The 15,309-nt window shown below is 49.7% G+C and overlaps 11 non-coding genes across 11 annotated transcripts; 2 read left to right on the top strand and 9 right to left on the bottom strand.

The window, feature by feature from the left end:
• Window positions 1–450: 450 nt before the first annotated feature.
• Window positions 451–523, bottom strand: Trnam-cau (transfer RNA methionine (anticodon CAU)). Its single transcript has one exon. It is a non-coding gene; the product is annotated as a tRNA-Met (tRNA).
• Window positions 524–818: 295 nt separating this feature from the next.
• Trnas-gcu (transfer RNA serine (anticodon GCU)) lies at window positions 819–889 on the bottom strand. Its single transcript has one exon. It is a non-coding gene; the product is annotated as a tRNA-Ser (tRNA).
• A 336-nt stretch (window positions 890–1,225) lies between these two features.
• On the top strand, window positions 1,226–1,297 carry Trnag-ucc (transfer RNA glycine (anticodon UCC)). Its single transcript has one exon. It is a non-coding gene; the product is annotated as a tRNA-Gly (tRNA).
• A 752-nt stretch (window positions 1,298–2,049) lies between these two features.
• Window positions 2,050–2,123, bottom strand: Trnai-aau (transfer RNA isoleucine (anticodon AAU)). The gene has a single exon. It is a non-coding gene; the product is annotated as a tRNA-Ile (tRNA).
• Window positions 2,124–2,379: 256 nt separating this feature from the next.
• On the bottom strand, window positions 2,380–2,451 carry Trnae-uuc (transfer RNA glutamic acid (anticodon UUC)). Its single transcript has one exon. It is a non-coding gene; the product is annotated as a tRNA-Glu (tRNA).
• Window positions 2,452–2,907: 456 nt separating this feature from the next.
• Window positions 2,908–2,980, bottom strand: Trnam-cau (transfer RNA methionine (anticodon CAU)). Its single transcript has one exon. It is a non-coding gene; the product is annotated as a tRNA-Met (tRNA).
• A 295-nt stretch (window positions 2,981–3,275) lies between these two features.
• Trnas-gcu (transfer RNA serine (anticodon GCU)) lies at window positions 3,276–3,346 on the bottom strand. Its single transcript has one exon. It is a non-coding gene; the product is annotated as a tRNA-Ser (tRNA).
• A 336-nt stretch (window positions 3,347–3,682) lies between these two features.
• On the top strand, window positions 3,683–3,754 carry Trnag-ucc (transfer RNA glycine (anticodon UCC)). Its single transcript has one exon. It is a non-coding gene; the product is annotated as a tRNA-Gly (tRNA).
• A 753-nt stretch (window positions 3,755–4,507) lies between these two features.
• Trnai-aau (transfer RNA isoleucine (anticodon AAU)) lies at window positions 4,508–4,581 on the bottom strand. The gene has a single exon. It is a non-coding gene; the product is annotated as a tRNA-Ile (tRNA).
• Window positions 4,582–4,837: 256 nt separating this feature from the next.
• Trnae-uuc (transfer RNA glutamic acid (anticodon UUC)) lies at window positions 4,838–4,909 on the bottom strand. The gene has a single exon. It is a non-coding gene; the product is annotated as a tRNA-Glu (tRNA).
• Window positions 4,910–5,365: 456 nt separating this feature from the next.
• On the bottom strand, window positions 5,366–5,438 carry Trnam-cau (transfer RNA methionine (anticodon CAU)). Its single transcript has one exon. It is a non-coding gene; the product is annotated as a tRNA-Met (tRNA).
• Between the last annotated feature and the right edge of the window lie 9,871 nt (window positions 5,439–15,309).

Below are 15,309 nucleotides of genomic sequence, written 5' to 3'. Positions count from 1 at the left end.
CATTTTCCTCGGCGTTTACACCCGGTCCAGACGCTTTCCGTGTCGCACTTTCCCTGTTTGCGAGCATCTTTCCGCGCGCCCATGGCGAGGCGCGCATGGCAAAAGTCACAATCCATTGCTTTATGCCTCGTTGTTACAGGGGTAGGAGGAAAAGCAAAGCCGTAAGTAGTAATATTTATTTACTTATTTCGCAAGTAAATACCTGCTGCCTGTCATCATACAGCAGGTCATACATTGTGTGACTTTACACGTTATATCGTACGAAATTCAGTTTTATTACTAGTACTTTTTTTCTTGAAAATTTTACATAAGAACTACAAGTAGTAATAACGGGAAGTAAACATTATCACGCTGAGTCGTTGAAGCCTTGAGGATAACAAAGCACAAAGTGTTTCGCTCCTTCGCAAACCCCAGAGCCGTCGATTTAGCTGTGGACGAAAGTAAATTAAATGCCCCGGGTGAGGATCGAACTCACGACCTTAAGATTATGAGACTTACGCGCTGCCTACTGCGCTACCGAGGCAGGTGATCGCCACGCCTTCTGGAATCTCGGTAAGTACCAAATACCAGTGGTAGAGAGTCTGCACTTCCTGGCTCATTTTTTTCTGTTGCTACACGTGCATTCCCGGCGCGACAGGCAACTTGTGATGCTAGGCCGACGCCAGTATGTACAATAGCGCACAACAGTCGAAACGAGCAGTCGTGCGCGCTGCATGTTTGGTTATTCCCACACGGAAATCCCGCGGTTCATTCTCATGGCTCACGCAGTTCGAGTGCGAAAGACACGCAGCACCACTATCGGAGAAAAAACAAAATGATGCATCGGCCGGGAATCGAACCCGGGCCGCCCGCGTAGCAGGCGAGCATTCTACCACTGAACCACCGATGCTCAGCTAGTTCACAGCTTCCTGGTGCTTTCCGCGGCAGACGTCTGAGGGGAAAGTGGGACTGCCGTCCAGCGCCGTCGCATCCTCTCGAGAGAATGCTACACACGCTGAATCCTGAACTGCACTGCACTGCTTAAAAATGACGCCCGAACGCGATCGCCTAAGTACTCTTGCGGCGCACGCACGCGACGACTCTTGCCAAAGGACGCGAAATGTGCGTAGAGACGCTGTCTGGATGCGCTCGCCTACCCCGTAATGCGCCTACAGCTACGACCACCTTGAGCCGCCGCCGACAGGCGGGAAGCAGACACAGCGCGCCGTGCGCGGACGGAAACCGTGCGGTGGTGGTGTAATGGTCAGCATAGTTGCCTTCCAAGCAGTTGATCCGGGTTCGATTCCCGGCCACCGCAGCCGGCTTTTTACTTTTGCGTATGAGTACTTTTGCCACGCGTCTTTAAATTAATGTTTCTTTCGCCCTCTTACTCGCTGCAGGCCACCCTATAGTGTGTGCGTCGATTCCCCTTGAGTCTCGACTTGTCTCGACTTAGCTCAGCTGACGCGAGAGCTGACGCTCTCCAATCGGCCTATATCAAGAGGACAAGCACGCGAAACGACTGAGAGAGGTATGGCGAGGCGGCCACCACGTTACTTATGCCTCAAGTAAATACCTGCTGCCTGTTATCATGTATTGTCTGATGTTACATGTTCTGTCAGACAAATTCAGTTTTATTACTAGTACATTTCTTTTTTTTTTTTTTTTTTCTTTGTTGAAAATTTTACAACACGCTCCTTCATTTCACTGTGGCCGCACGGCGCGACTTGGCATACCGAGAGGCAAAATGTGGCGCCAGTGCCCTTGACCGAATAGCGCTGCAGCTCCGAAACCGAAGAGGAAAGAGAAATACGAATTGAAACTGTCGGCAGTGCCCTGTGTTCGCAGGCGGTCACCCGCCCAAGCACTGACAACGCCCAGCTTCGCGCAGTAGCGGTGATCGGACGAGGAACTGTGTGTTCACCGTGCTGTGACCAGTGAAGTGTTTTAGCGCGTCCCGACAAGTCGCGTTCTGGTCCCCTATCAGCTCGCACACAATGTGACGATTTCTTTGTTACCATACTTCCCCGCCGAAATCGGCGTTGCCTTTTTGGAAGAGTGAAATCGTAGTGGCCCGTGGGGGGATCGAACCCACGACCTTCGCGTTATTAGCACGACGCTCTAACCGACTGAGCTAACGGGCCTCGGTGCAGAGAGTCTTCCATCGCTTCGCGGGAATTGCTCTGCGTATTGCCATGTAACATTTCTATGGTAGCAGTCCAACAGTGGACCAGCGTCTCTTCTCCCTTTATTCCGCTGCTCGTAGTAATTTCATTGCGTGCCCGTTTCTCTCGACTGTTTTCAGCTGACGTTTATGAACCAGTAGGTATAATGCGAGGAGGACGTGAAACAGCCTTTCGCAGGGTCAAAACTTGTCGTGACTTTTTCCGAAAAATTCCGTTCCGGTACCGGGAATCGAACCCGGGCCTCCTGGGTGAAAGCCAGGTATCCTAGCCACTAGACCACACCGGACGCGCGCATTTTCCTCGGCGTTTACACCCGGTCCAGACGCTTTCCGTGTCGCACTTTCCCTGTTTGCGAGCATCTTTCCGCGCGCCCATGGCGAGGCGCGCATGGCAAAAGTCACAATCCATTGCTTTATGCCTCGTTGTTACAGGGGTAGGAGGAAAAGCAAAGCCGTAAGTAGTAATATTTATTTACTTATTTCGCAAGTAAATACCTGCTGCCTGTCATCATACAGCAGGTCATACATTGTGTGACTTTACACGTTATATCGTACGAAATTCAGTTTTATTACTAGTACTTTTTTTCTTGAAAATTTTACATAAGAACTACAAGTAGTAATAACGGGAAGTAAACATTATCACGCTGAGTCGTTGAAGCCTTGAGGATAACAAAGCACAAAGTGTTTCGCTCCTTCGCAAACCCCAGAGCCGTCGATTTAGCTGTGGACGAAAGTAAATTAAATGCCCCGGGTGAGGATCGAACTCACGACCTTAAGATTATGAGACTTACGCGCTGCCTACTGCGCTACCGAGGCAGGTGATCGCCACGCCTTCTGGAATCTCGGTAAGTACCAAATACCAGTGGTAGAGAGTCTGCACTTCCTGGCTCATTTTTTTCTGTTGCTACACGTGCATTCCCGGCGCGACAGGCAACTTGTGATGCTAGGCCGACGCCAGTATGTACAATAGCGCACAACAGTCGAAACGAGCAGTCGTGCGCGCTGCATGTTTGGTTATTCCCACACGGAAATCCCGCGGTTCATTCTCATGGCTCACGCAGTTCGAGTGCGAAAGACACGCAGCACCACTATCGGAGAAAAAACAAAATGATGCATCGGCCGGGAATCGAACCCGGGCCGCCCGCGTAGCAGGCGAGCATTCTACCACTGAACCACCGATGCTCAGCTAGTTCACAGCTTCCTGGTGCTTTCCGCGGCAGACGTCTGAGGGGAAAGTGGGACTGCCGTCCAGCGCCGTCGCATCCTCTCGAGAGAATGCTACACACGCTGAATCCTGAACTGCACTGCACTGCTTAAAAATGACGCCCGAACGCGATCGCCTAAGTACTCTTGCGGCGCACGCACGCGACGACTCTTGCCAAAGGACGCGAAATGTGCGTAGAGACGCTGTCTGGATGCGCTCGCCTACCCCGTAATGCGCCTACAGCTACGACCACCTTGAGCCGCCGCCGACAGGCGGGAAGCAGACACAGCGCGCCGTGCGCGGACGGAAACCGTGCGGTGGTGGTGTAATGGTCAGCATAGTTGCCTTCCAAGCAGTTGATCCGGGTTCGATTCCCGGCCACCGCAGCCGGCTTTTTACTTTTGCGTATGAGTACTTTTGCCACGCGTCTTTAAATTAATGTTTCTTTCGCCCTCTTACTCGCTGCAGGCCACCCTATAGTGTGTGCGTCGATTCCCCTTGAGTCTCGACTTGTCTCGACTTAGCTCAGCTGACGCGAGAGCTGACGCTCTCCAATCGGCCTATATCAAGAGGACAAGCACGCGAAACGACTGAGAGAGGTATGGCGAGGCGGCCACCACGTTACTTATGCCTCAAGTAAATACCTGCTGCCTGTTATCATGTATTGTCTGATGTTACATGTTCTGTCAGACAAATTCAGTTTTATTACTAGTACATTTCTTTTTTTTTTTTTTTTTTTCTTTGTTGAAAATTTTACAACACGCTCCTTCATTTCACTGTGGCCGCACGGCGCGACTTGGCATACCGAGAGGCAAAATGTGGCGCCAGTGCCCTTGACCGAATAGCGCTGCAGCTCCGAAACCGAAGAGGAAAGAGAAATACGAATTGAAACTGTCGGCAGTGCCCTGTGTTCGCAGGCGGTCACCCGCCCAAGCACTGACAACGCCCAGCTTCGCGCAGTAGCGGTGATCGGACGAGGAACTGTGTGTTCACCGTGCTGTGACCAGTGAAGTGTTTTAGCGCGTCCCGACAAGTCGCGTTCTGGTCCCCTATCAGCTCGCACACAATGTGACGATTTCTTTGTTACCATACTTCCCCGCCGAAATCGGCGTTGCCTTTTTGGAAGAGTGAAATCGTAGTGGCCCGTGGGGGGATCGAACCCACGACCTTCGCGTTATTAGCACGACGCTCTAACCGACTGAGCTAACGGGCCTCGGTGCAGAGAGTCTTCCATCGCTTCGCGGGAATTGCTCTGCGTATTGCCATGTAACATTTCTATGGTAGCAGTCCAACAGTGGACCAGCGTCTCTTCTCCCTTTATTCCGCTGCTCGTAGTAATTTCATTGCGTGCCCGTTTCTCTCGACTGTTTTCAGCTGACGTTTATGAACCAGTAGGTATAATGCGAGGAGGACGTGAAACAGCCTTTCGCAGGGTCAAAACTTGTCGTGACTTTTTCCGAAAAATTCCGTTCCGGTACCGGGAATCGAACCCGGGCCTCCTGGGTGAAAGCCAGGTATCCTAGCCACTAGACCACACCGGACGCGCGCATTTTCCTCGGCGTTTACACCCGGTCCAGACGCTTTCCGTGTCGCACTTTCCCTGTTTGCGAGCATCTTTCCGCGCGCCCATGGCGAGGCGCGCATGGCAAAAGTCACAATCCATTGCTTTATGCCTCGTTGTTACAGGGGTAGGAGGAAAAGCAAAGCCGTAAGTAGTAATATTTATTTACTTATTTCGCAAGTAAATACCTGCTGCCTGTCATCATACAGCAGGTCATACATTGTGTGACTTTACACGTTATATCGTACGAAATTCAGTTTTATTACTAGTACTTTTTTTCTTGAAAATTTTACATAAGAACTGCAAGTAGTAATAACGGGAAGTAAACATTATCACGCTGAGTCGTTGAAGCCTTGAGGATAACAAAGCACAAAGTGTTTCGCTCCTTCGCAAACCCCAGAGCCGTCGATTTAGCTGTGGACGAAAGTAAATTAAATGCCCCGGGTGAGGATCGAACTCACGACCTTAAGATTATGAGACTTACGCGCTGCCTACTGCGCTACCGAGGCAGGTGATCGCCACGCCTTCTGGAATCTCGGTAAGTACCAAATACCAGTGGTAGAGAGTCTGCACTTCCTGGCTCATTTTTTTCTGTTGCTACACGTGCATTCCCGGCGCGACAGGCAACTTGTGATGCTAGGCCGACGCCAGTATGTACAATAGCGCACAACAGTCGAAACGAGCAGTCGTGCGCGCTGCATGTTTGGTTATTCCCACACGGAAATCCCGCGGTTCATTCTCATGGCTCACGCAGTTCGAGTGCGAAAGACACGCAGCACCACTATCGGAGAAAAAACAAAATGATGCATCGGCCGGGAATCGAACCCGGGCCGCCCACGTGGCAGGCGAGTATTCTACCAAATTTCTTTTTTTTTCTATTCTTTAGAGCCTCCCAACTCCCCTTATAGCCCTCCTTGCTCTCACCAAAATTTGCCTTCATCGGCGAGCCTCAACGCTACCGTATCTGTTGTGGTATACGCTCGTCGCTGTCGACTTCTCTCTTGGATCATGGTGTGAAAATCAATAAATAAACGAAAATTCTTCCACAAAATCAAATCTTCTGTCCATCCATGGAATGCATAGTAAAGGACACTGTACCTCTTCCGACAGTGAAAATGTCAAATTAAAATAGAAAATAGCCAACCTAAAAGAAGCCACAGGCGACTAGTAACTAAAATTCTTAGGAAAGTTCTTCTTTAAAAACACAATAACGTCCATGTCCATTCTTGGAGAACTAGATGCGCGTGAGAAAGACAAACTAAAAACTCACTCCGAAGTCCATAAGAAGAAGGTAGTAAAAGGAAAGTAAAATCGTATTGTCACTTCCATGTGAGAAACGAAATGCATCACTGCTGTAAGTCAAATAAAAGAAATAAAAGAATTTTTTTTCTTCTGTAGCGCATAATATCCTCACAGACCCATCAAAACCCGCGGGTCAAATTCAAACAAAAATGATTGAAAAATGAAAAATAATAGTTAGCCTCTTCAGTCTTCAGTGGAGTTTTCCGTGTATCAATTGTTGAGCATCTTCGCGAAACCATGTTGTAACGCCGCGCGCAGAAAATTGGCAAGAAGTTCGTTGTAATGCTTCAGCCGCTGTACATGGGAATGTGAGTCCCACATGTAAGCTAAATAAGTATACACGCCCTTAACTTGGCAGTCCAGAATGGCGAAAACCGTGTGGCCAAGGAGCCACACCATTGTATTGTGCTTCGCGCGAGGGAAGGGTTTAAACCCTGGCGCAAGAACATCATTGAGAGTCACGTGGGTGGGTGTCGTCCTGTTGATCAGAGCCACCATGACCCTACACAGTTCCCAGACGGCCGACACAAGGCCACATTGAAAGCGATGCTCCCGTGTGTCCGGAACGCCGCATGCACCACAGTTGGCAGACGGCAGCAGGCGGATGTCCGAGAGACGTTGGATTGTGGCCACCGTATTGTTGACCAGTTTATACCACTGGGACCGAACGCCGGAGGGCAACACGGAGTGATGAATATTAAGCCACGCTTGCCGCCAGTTGGTCGCGGGGAAGCGAAGAGCGAGCTTGTGAGGGGGTGGCCTCCCCACCATTGCCGCATACAGTCGGCGAACATTCCTGTTGCTGTCCAGCGCCGTTTCCAGTACGTAGCTCCGCTGCAGGTAGTAAGCTCTGACGTAGCAGAGTTGATACGGGATGCCTACCACGGACAACGGTGCGCTCTCGGAGGGCGGCCGGTAAGCGACGAGCATGGCCGCCGCCGTTCCATCCGGGCTGTTAGCTTGCAAGGTGGCCATGCGGTGCACCAGCAGCGCCGAACACTTCCTGGAAAAATCGACGAGGCCGAGTCCCCCGAAGGTGGTGTCGAGGACGCACGTTGCCGCCCGAACCTTGAAGATTTCGTGGCGCCACAGGAGCCAGTAAGCGGCCTGCGAAAATGATCGGGCGAGTGGGCGTGGAACGTCCAGGAGCTGTGCCACGTACCAGGCCTTGGAATACACGGCGTTGTTAATTAGGTCGACCTTCTGGAGGAGGGTGAGGCGTCGACTGGCGTAAGTCTTACAAAGGCCTTTGACATGATTCAGCAGCTGGCGCCAGGTGCGCGCCCTCATCTGTTGAGGATTAGCGGTAACATCAAGGCCAAAGATCGTATGATTACGGACTACTCGAAACCAAGTCTGATCGGGATCCACTTCGCAATTTCCTAAAGGAATCAGTACAGTCTTCCTTGGATTAATCAGGGCACCCGACGCACGTTCATACCGCCTCAATAAGGGCCGGATATGATGAAAATCGTTGTCGCTGCCGATAAAAACACCTACGTCATCAGCGTAAGCGAGACTTTCACAGTGGCGTGGTGAATATCCACGCCGCCTATCGTGCGGTCTAGCGCACGCAACAGTGGGTCCAAAGCAATTACAAAAAGGTACATAGATAAGGGACAGCCCTGTCGCACCGATCTACGGAGAACTATAGGTGGCGTTCTCCATCCATTAATTGTCACCACCGAACTGGCTCCTGTCAGGAAATGGCGAATCACGCGAATGAAGCGGAAGCCAAAGCCCATCCTTTCCATAATCGTGGCTCATCCTGTCAAACGCGTTGGCAAAGTCCAGAGAAAGAACACAGGCTGAAAGCCGATGGACGGCGGAGTAAGCGATGACGTCACGATAGGTAGATTCCGCATTGAAAATGGTCCGCCTCTTAACGCCGCAGGATTGAAATGGACAGATGACTTTGTCCATGACTGCCTGTAACTTCGCTGCAACACATCTGGCCGCCAGCTTGTAATCAGCATTCAGCAGCGTAATTGGCCGCATATCGGTGACACGACACGGACCCCGTTTTTTGGGGATAAGAACAATGTGCCCTTGGAGAAACTGACTCGGGATGACAATGCCGCGAAGCACTTCGTTCACCACTACCGTTAATTTGTCCCCTACAATATCCCAGAAAGTAATATAAAATTCTGTAGGAAGACCGTCGAGTCCAGGCGACTTGCCCGTTGTACTGGCTTTCAATATCTGTAACACTTCCTGGTTGGACATCTCTGCAACCAGCTCTTCACGGTCAGGTTCGGAAACGCAGTCGACTAAGTCATGTAATAAAAGTCGCGTGGCGTCTTCGTTCGCGGTAGTGCCGTGAAAGAGCGAAGAATAATAGTCGGCGATATGCCGTTGCGATAATCCAATCCCCGCATCAGTTTCTAGCGCATCGATATACTTTTTGCGAGCCTGTTTCTTCTCCCGGGCAAGATGATAGAGCGACGGCTCCTCGTCATCGATGTGGCACAGGGGACGGCTCCGAATTGTTAAACCTCTCGACCTTTCCCGGTGCAGCCGCAGAATAGGCTTTAATTTTGCTCAGGCGGAATCGAATGTTTACGTCGGGGCCAACAGCTGCATTGATAGCATCCTGTAAGCACTGCTGATAAAATGCTAAAGTACGCCTGTGCCAGTAACTCGTTTCTCGACTATATAATTGCGCCGCCTTCCGCAAAATTGGTTTGGCATGCGCCACCCACCACTCGATGCAGGACCCGTAATTGTTGAATTTTTCTAAACACTGCTTCCATGCTACACGCATCTCCGCACGGAGTCCTTCGGCACCCAGATACCCGGTATTTAATTTCCAATATGCCGGAAGAGATTTCGTGCGACAGCACTGCAATCGCAAAGCACACACGTAGCTACAATGATCACTCATGGCGACAGGCAGAACTTCGACTGTGCATAAAGTGTCTGTGAGCTCCCGCGAAACAGAAATCCTATCAATTCTACTGGCCCCTCCGGTGTAAAAGTGCGTATACTGTGTCATGATGTGGTGTTAGTGGCGCCACGAATCACGCAAGTCCGCTGCATTTAAAAGTGTAGTCAATTCTGCACATTTAGTGGGGGTGGGGTATTGGTCAGCAGAGGCAACAACACAATTAAAATCGCCATCGAATATGATGGGACGAGCCGTAGCCAAAAAGGGGCGTACGTCCGTGGTAAAAAAAATGAGCTCTTGTGCGTTTTTGATCAGTCCCCGAGGGCACATACACGTTGACAAATTGGACTCCCGCAATGACACACGCCAGTACACGACCATCAGGGAGAAGTCGGATGTCCGTAGGTTCGAAAAATGACTTATATAAAATTGCTGTGCCACAGTTATTGTCACTATTACGGTTGTAAATAACATCGTAGCCCGGAATATTGCTAAGAACATCACTAGAGACTTCTTGAAGAAGGGCAATACTAAAATTTCCATGAAATAAAACGTTTTTAAAAGCTGCTACCTTGTGGACCGCTGAAATACCGGCAACGTTTAATGTCATTACAGAAAACACACGCGGTGGTTGGGGGTGCGTAGACATGTTAAACAGATGGACAATCCTGAGCAATATAAAAAGTACCAACGAAGTGATATAACGCCGGACATATACTTAAAGGAAGGGCAGCTGGCATAAAATGGAAATTTCAATAGGTCGTAAAACACTATAGTGGTTAGTAGCAAATCTACAAAACATGGCACTACAGTACACTGGACACAGTTCAAGACACAGTAGTTTATAGGCCAATTGCAATGTAGGTGGACGCATTACAACGATGTGGGTCTGCGCGCATTTCTATTGCCCCCCCCCCCTCGTCCTCCTGCTGCTGCCACCACGGGCTTTGACTGTCAGGTGGCGGGGGGGGGGGGGGGGGTGGTCGTGCGTCGCCCGACGTCTTGGTGGCTTCCGCCTGGCCGCCGCGCGATGTTACGGCCGGCTGTGACGGCACCGAATATTTGCACGGGCGCTGTGGTAACTGCTCACTGCCCTGTTCTAATTTGCGCTTCGCAGCTGCAACGTCCTGTTCCTTCCCGGCACTGAGAAATTGTTTCAATCGTTCAGTGTGTGCTCGAATCTGCTCTTTCCTGGGGCGGCTGCTACTACGGGGGGAACCCTGTGACATAGCCTCACTTTGGCTGCCACTCTCCGTGGCTGGCGGATTCGCGAGGGCGGCCGGGTTCGGATCCTTGACCCGTTTACCCTTGCCCTCTGTCGACGTTGCTTTTTATTTTCCGCCGAATGCGTTACAGTATCGGCAGAAGGTGTCACCGGGAAGGGCGGCGGGGGTAAAGAAGCGTCTGTTGCCTCCACCGACTCCGATTGAACGGCATCAGTATTAACAGGGCGTACGTCCCTTTCGTCACCAACACGGTCGGCCGGGGTAGGCGGGTCCTGGAAAACCTCCATTTCCTCCTGCCCGACAGTCGTGTTACTATGTTCCGCGACAGACGTGTCTTCGACAGAAGCAACGGCCGTCGGTCGGTCGGTCGGACCGGTAAAGGATGTTCCTGCGACAATCTCGCTCATGAGGGGCACAAATTTATCGCCACCACCCACAACATCTTCGCGCGGTAACTGAACAGGCCGCCGTCGAGGGCAGTCACCCCCCAAATGTCCGTGGTGTGGCATACGGAACCTGTCGGCGGTTGCCCAATATATGAGATTTGCGCACGAACTCCACCGATTACAAAATAGAAAAGAATATGTTGTTTCAGGTACCTCCTTACACTGCGAATACCACCAGCTACTTTGTAACGGTATGCACTCGACCATTTTTCCATTGTAGTGTTCAAAACGTTACCAAAACGAGACAAGGCATGAACCAAAATTTGATCAGGGCATTCCTGTGGTACATTAAAAACACGGGCAGTCCGAATTCCATAACCAATCGCCACAATTTACTAATAATTCCGTCTGCATGTTTAAAACGGCGACTGCCACCAAATTTTCCAACAAATTTCTCACACATGTCTCCGGACGTAAATTTCAGAAACAAGCAATACTGAACAAAGTCCAATTGAAAGGTGTCTACGATTTCTCCCGGTATCTTTAAGTCATCGAATAACCATTCATGAATTTCAAAGGCGATAGGGTGGAGAGGACTCCTATCAAATACACATTGTGCGGTGTTGGTCCTTGAAAATGTCGACATTTTTTACTTACAGATATTCAAAGCAGAAATCACAAAGAACGGGGAGCCAAAGTACCGGCGATGTAAACAAACCGCCGGCGGCAGCGGAGCTCCGCGCGATGTGCACTGAACCACTGATGCTCGGCTCAATAGCTACTTTACGCTGCTTCTACCACTCTTTTCTTCTTTTTATTTTATTTTTTTAATGGACTTCCAACTCCTATTATAGCCATCCTTGCTCTCAACAAATAATGCCTTCTTCGGCGAGCTTCAACGCTATAATTTCTTGGACAGTCGAACTTCGTTGAACGAAGGAATAACATAAAACAAAACCGTCTTCTTCTGAGATGTGATATCGTCCTCTTCTACAGAACAATCAAGAACTAAAATGAATAGTACTGCTTCTTTCTTCTGCGGTTGCACCTCGGTTTCAGCTACGTCAACAAAAGTATATTCCTCTTTAAAAAAATTATTCTTCTGTCTCTTGAAGAATGTCATCCACTCCGATGAATCAGAGAGGTCTTAAAAACAGCTGTGAACACTGCACAACTGAGAGTTGATGACTATGTGCTCATCATACGAACGAAAAAGAAATCATCTATGATTAATAAAATTAAGTTGTGACAGTCCGGAAACGGAAATGAAGAGACTGGGAAAACAATTCTGCAACCATGATCTTTCCAAACATACAGGTCGTATCTTCCAGAATATCCACGAGGGCTTGTAAAACAAAATAAAAATTCCTCAGAATTAAAATGAACTCCTCCCCAAGAGATAAAAACAGAACGACCAGTAGTGACTCCGTGGCGCAATCCATGAACTAGAACACAAGGGAAACAAGTAAAATGAAGAAAAAAGGAATAAAAACAACGGTACCGTGTCCACTCAGCAGAACACAGCTCAAGGTGTGGTCCGCAGTGCCGTCTCGTAGCCGTAATCCAAAGTTGCATTCAACAAATTCGCAAACAGTTCGCGATATTTGGCACGGACTTTCAGTTTCAAACACTGGGCCGACACATCAGCAAGGTGTATCACAGTATCACGAACGTTCAGATCGATAATTGCATAAATCGTGTGCCCTAAGGTCGACACGGTGGATTTACTCTTCGTCCGAGGAAATGCTTAGAAGTCAGGCACAATCACACTACGAACGAAGCGTTGTGTTAATGTGGGCAACCATTTGTTGGCAGACCCGTGTTAACGTGGACACAGTACTACACTCGAAACGATGTTCACATGTGTCCGGATCACCACAGCTCCCACAGTTGGCGGAGGGAAGGAGATGGATGTCCGCAAGCCGCTGGTTCGTCGGTAGGGTGTTGTGCACGCACTCACGTCCGACGGCAACACTGGGTTGTTGATGTTTGCCCACGCCTTCACCCATTCCACTGTGGGGTTCCGGAGCACCAGATTATGACGCGGAGGTTGTCCATTCAGGACAACGTAGAGACCGCGAGCCGTCCTGTTTCTGTCTGTGGCCGCTGGCAGAGCATGACGCCTGGCTAAAAATACTCCCGTACGTACGACATCTGATACGGGATGGCCGCGAGAGAGACGGGCGCCGCTTCAGAGTGTGGGCGGTAGAGCTCCAGGAGTGCCGCGGTTGTTCCTGCCGGGGTGTCGGTCTGCAGGGTGGCTGTCCGGTGGACGAGCAGCGCGGCGCACTTGCGCGGAAAGCCGGTGAGGCCGAGGCCGTCCAGCTGCTTGTCGAGAACACAGGTCGCCGCCTTGATTTTAAAAATTTCGTGCCTCCACAGGAGCCATTAGACTGCTTGCGAAATTGCCCTGCCGAATGGCTTCGGAATGCTGAGCTGTTGGGCGATGTACCATGCATCACATAAAATGAACGAGTTGATGATAACCACACGTTGATGAAGGTTGAGTCGGCGACACTAGTTTCTGCGACAGAGGGCCTTCACAGTAACAAGAATTCGCCTCCAGTTTAGAACTTGCATTTTTTGGGGGCACTCGGCAACGTCAAGTCCTAAAATTCTATGGTTGTGCGCAACACGGAACCAGTAGTGCTCAGTGTCCTTTCCTCGCCGCCCTAGCTGGAGAACACACATTTTTACGTATGTTCAGAACTGCATCAGAGGCATGCTCGTATAACGTTAGAATATGGTGGATCCTACCCAAGTCGTGGGCCAACTCCATGAGGATTCCCACGTCGTCAGCGTAGGCAGCAAACTTAAGGTAGACGCGACAGACCCGGAGACTGTCAATGATGCGACCAACTGCTCGCAAGAACGGGTCGAGTGTAATTACAAACAAGGGCATTGATTAGGGGCAGCATGGCCTCACAGATCTTTCAATGGGAATTGGCGTCAGCTTCCAAACATTGTTGACTACAACTGATCGCGCTGCCGTTAAAAGATTCCGAAGAGCCTGAAGAAAGCCGCCTCCGAACACCAGTTTAGTCATTACGGACAGAAGATAGTCATGCCCAATGCGGGTGAAAGCATTTGCAAATTCAATCGAGAGAATGCCAGCTGATAGTCCATTGACGGCCGTGAACGCGACTACGTCTCGATGAGTAGCTGCAGCGTGAAAAATACTACGATGTGGGACACCACATGGCTGGAAAGGACAGATGATCTTGTTCATTATCACTCTGAATTTCGTCCCAAGGCAACTTGCCGCAAGTTTGTAATCGACATTTAAATGTATGATGGGGTGTAACGCCTCAATACGGCATGTTGTCGGTGTCTTCGGTATTAAAACAATTCTCCCTTCAACAAACGTCGAAGGAACCGGAATACCACTAACAATTTCATTGACTGTGGTCGTCAGCGTTTCACTGAAGATATCCCAGTAAGTAAGATAAAACTCAATTGGAAGACCATCAGGTCCCGGAGACTTCCCTTTGAAACATGTGCGTAAAACTGCTTGCACGTCATCCTGTGAGAACATCCCAGCCAACGCCTGACGATCCGAGTCAGAGAGGACACAATCCAGTTCGTCTAACGTAAAAGTAAGCGCTATCTCGTCGGCGTCAGTCCGTGCAATAACTGTCGAAAATAGTAGGAGACGTGAGCAACTATCTCATGCTTCAACGTGAGACGAGCACCAGTATCTGTTACGAGGTTGGTAATTACTTCCCTCCGCGACCGCCTTTTTTCTCGTGCCAAGTGATAGAGTGTTGGCACCTCGTCACTCATATCACAAGGAGGTTGGCTGCTTATCAGAATAACTTTCGCCTTTTGTAGTGGAAGACATAAGATATTGCTTTTTATCCTATTTAAGCGTGCACGAAGGTTCCGAGCTGGGCCGACGTGTGCGTAAAGCGCATCGTGAAGACATTGTTCATAAAACACAATGCTGCGTCTCTCCCAAAATGAAACCTCCCGTGCATACACCATCGCGACATTGCGCAACTGCGGTTTCGCTAAGTCGATCCACCATTGTATTAACGAGTTATAGTCACCCCATTTTTCAGAAGAATGTTGCCATACGTTCTGAATCTCGAAACGTAATCCGACGGCAGAGAGATGAAAGGTATTTAATTTCAAAGGCCGGGAAGGTGGCGCCTGCCGAGTGGCATTTAAGTGTACGTCACATACAAAGCCACAGTGGTCACTAAAAGCGACGGAGTGGTCCGCTACTCACTGAAGGTGGTGTCGAAGTGGTCGCGACACATAAATGTGATCGATCCTGCTGCAAAGTTCTGATAAATATGAGTGTAATGCGTCGTGCCTGGATAAAAATGACGCCAAACATCAATTAAGTCATTGGTTACAATTAAATGACAAAGTTCCGGGCACATGGTAGGCGTAGAAAGCTGATCGACGGAGGCAGTAACACAGTTGAAGTCACGTCGACGCAAAAAAGGGAGTAGCACCTTGATTAAAAAATACAGACCGAGCACGCTAGTGATCGGTGACAGTCGGTGCGTAAATACTAATAAACGTGACGTGCTGGATGGTACATGCAATTATACGACCATTAAGTAAAAGT

This window comes from Schistocerca serialis, chromosome 2 (assembly GCF_023864345.2).
Source record: "Schistocerca serialis cubense isolate TAMUIC-IGC-003099 chromosome 2, iqSchSeri2.2, whole genome shotgun sequence".
NCBI lineage: Eukaryota > Metazoa > Arthropoda > Insecta > Orthoptera > Acrididae > Schistocerca > Schistocerca serialis.
The sequence above is the reverse complement of the archived record's forward strand: the minus strand, read 5'-3'. Positions and strand labels throughout refer to the sequence as shown.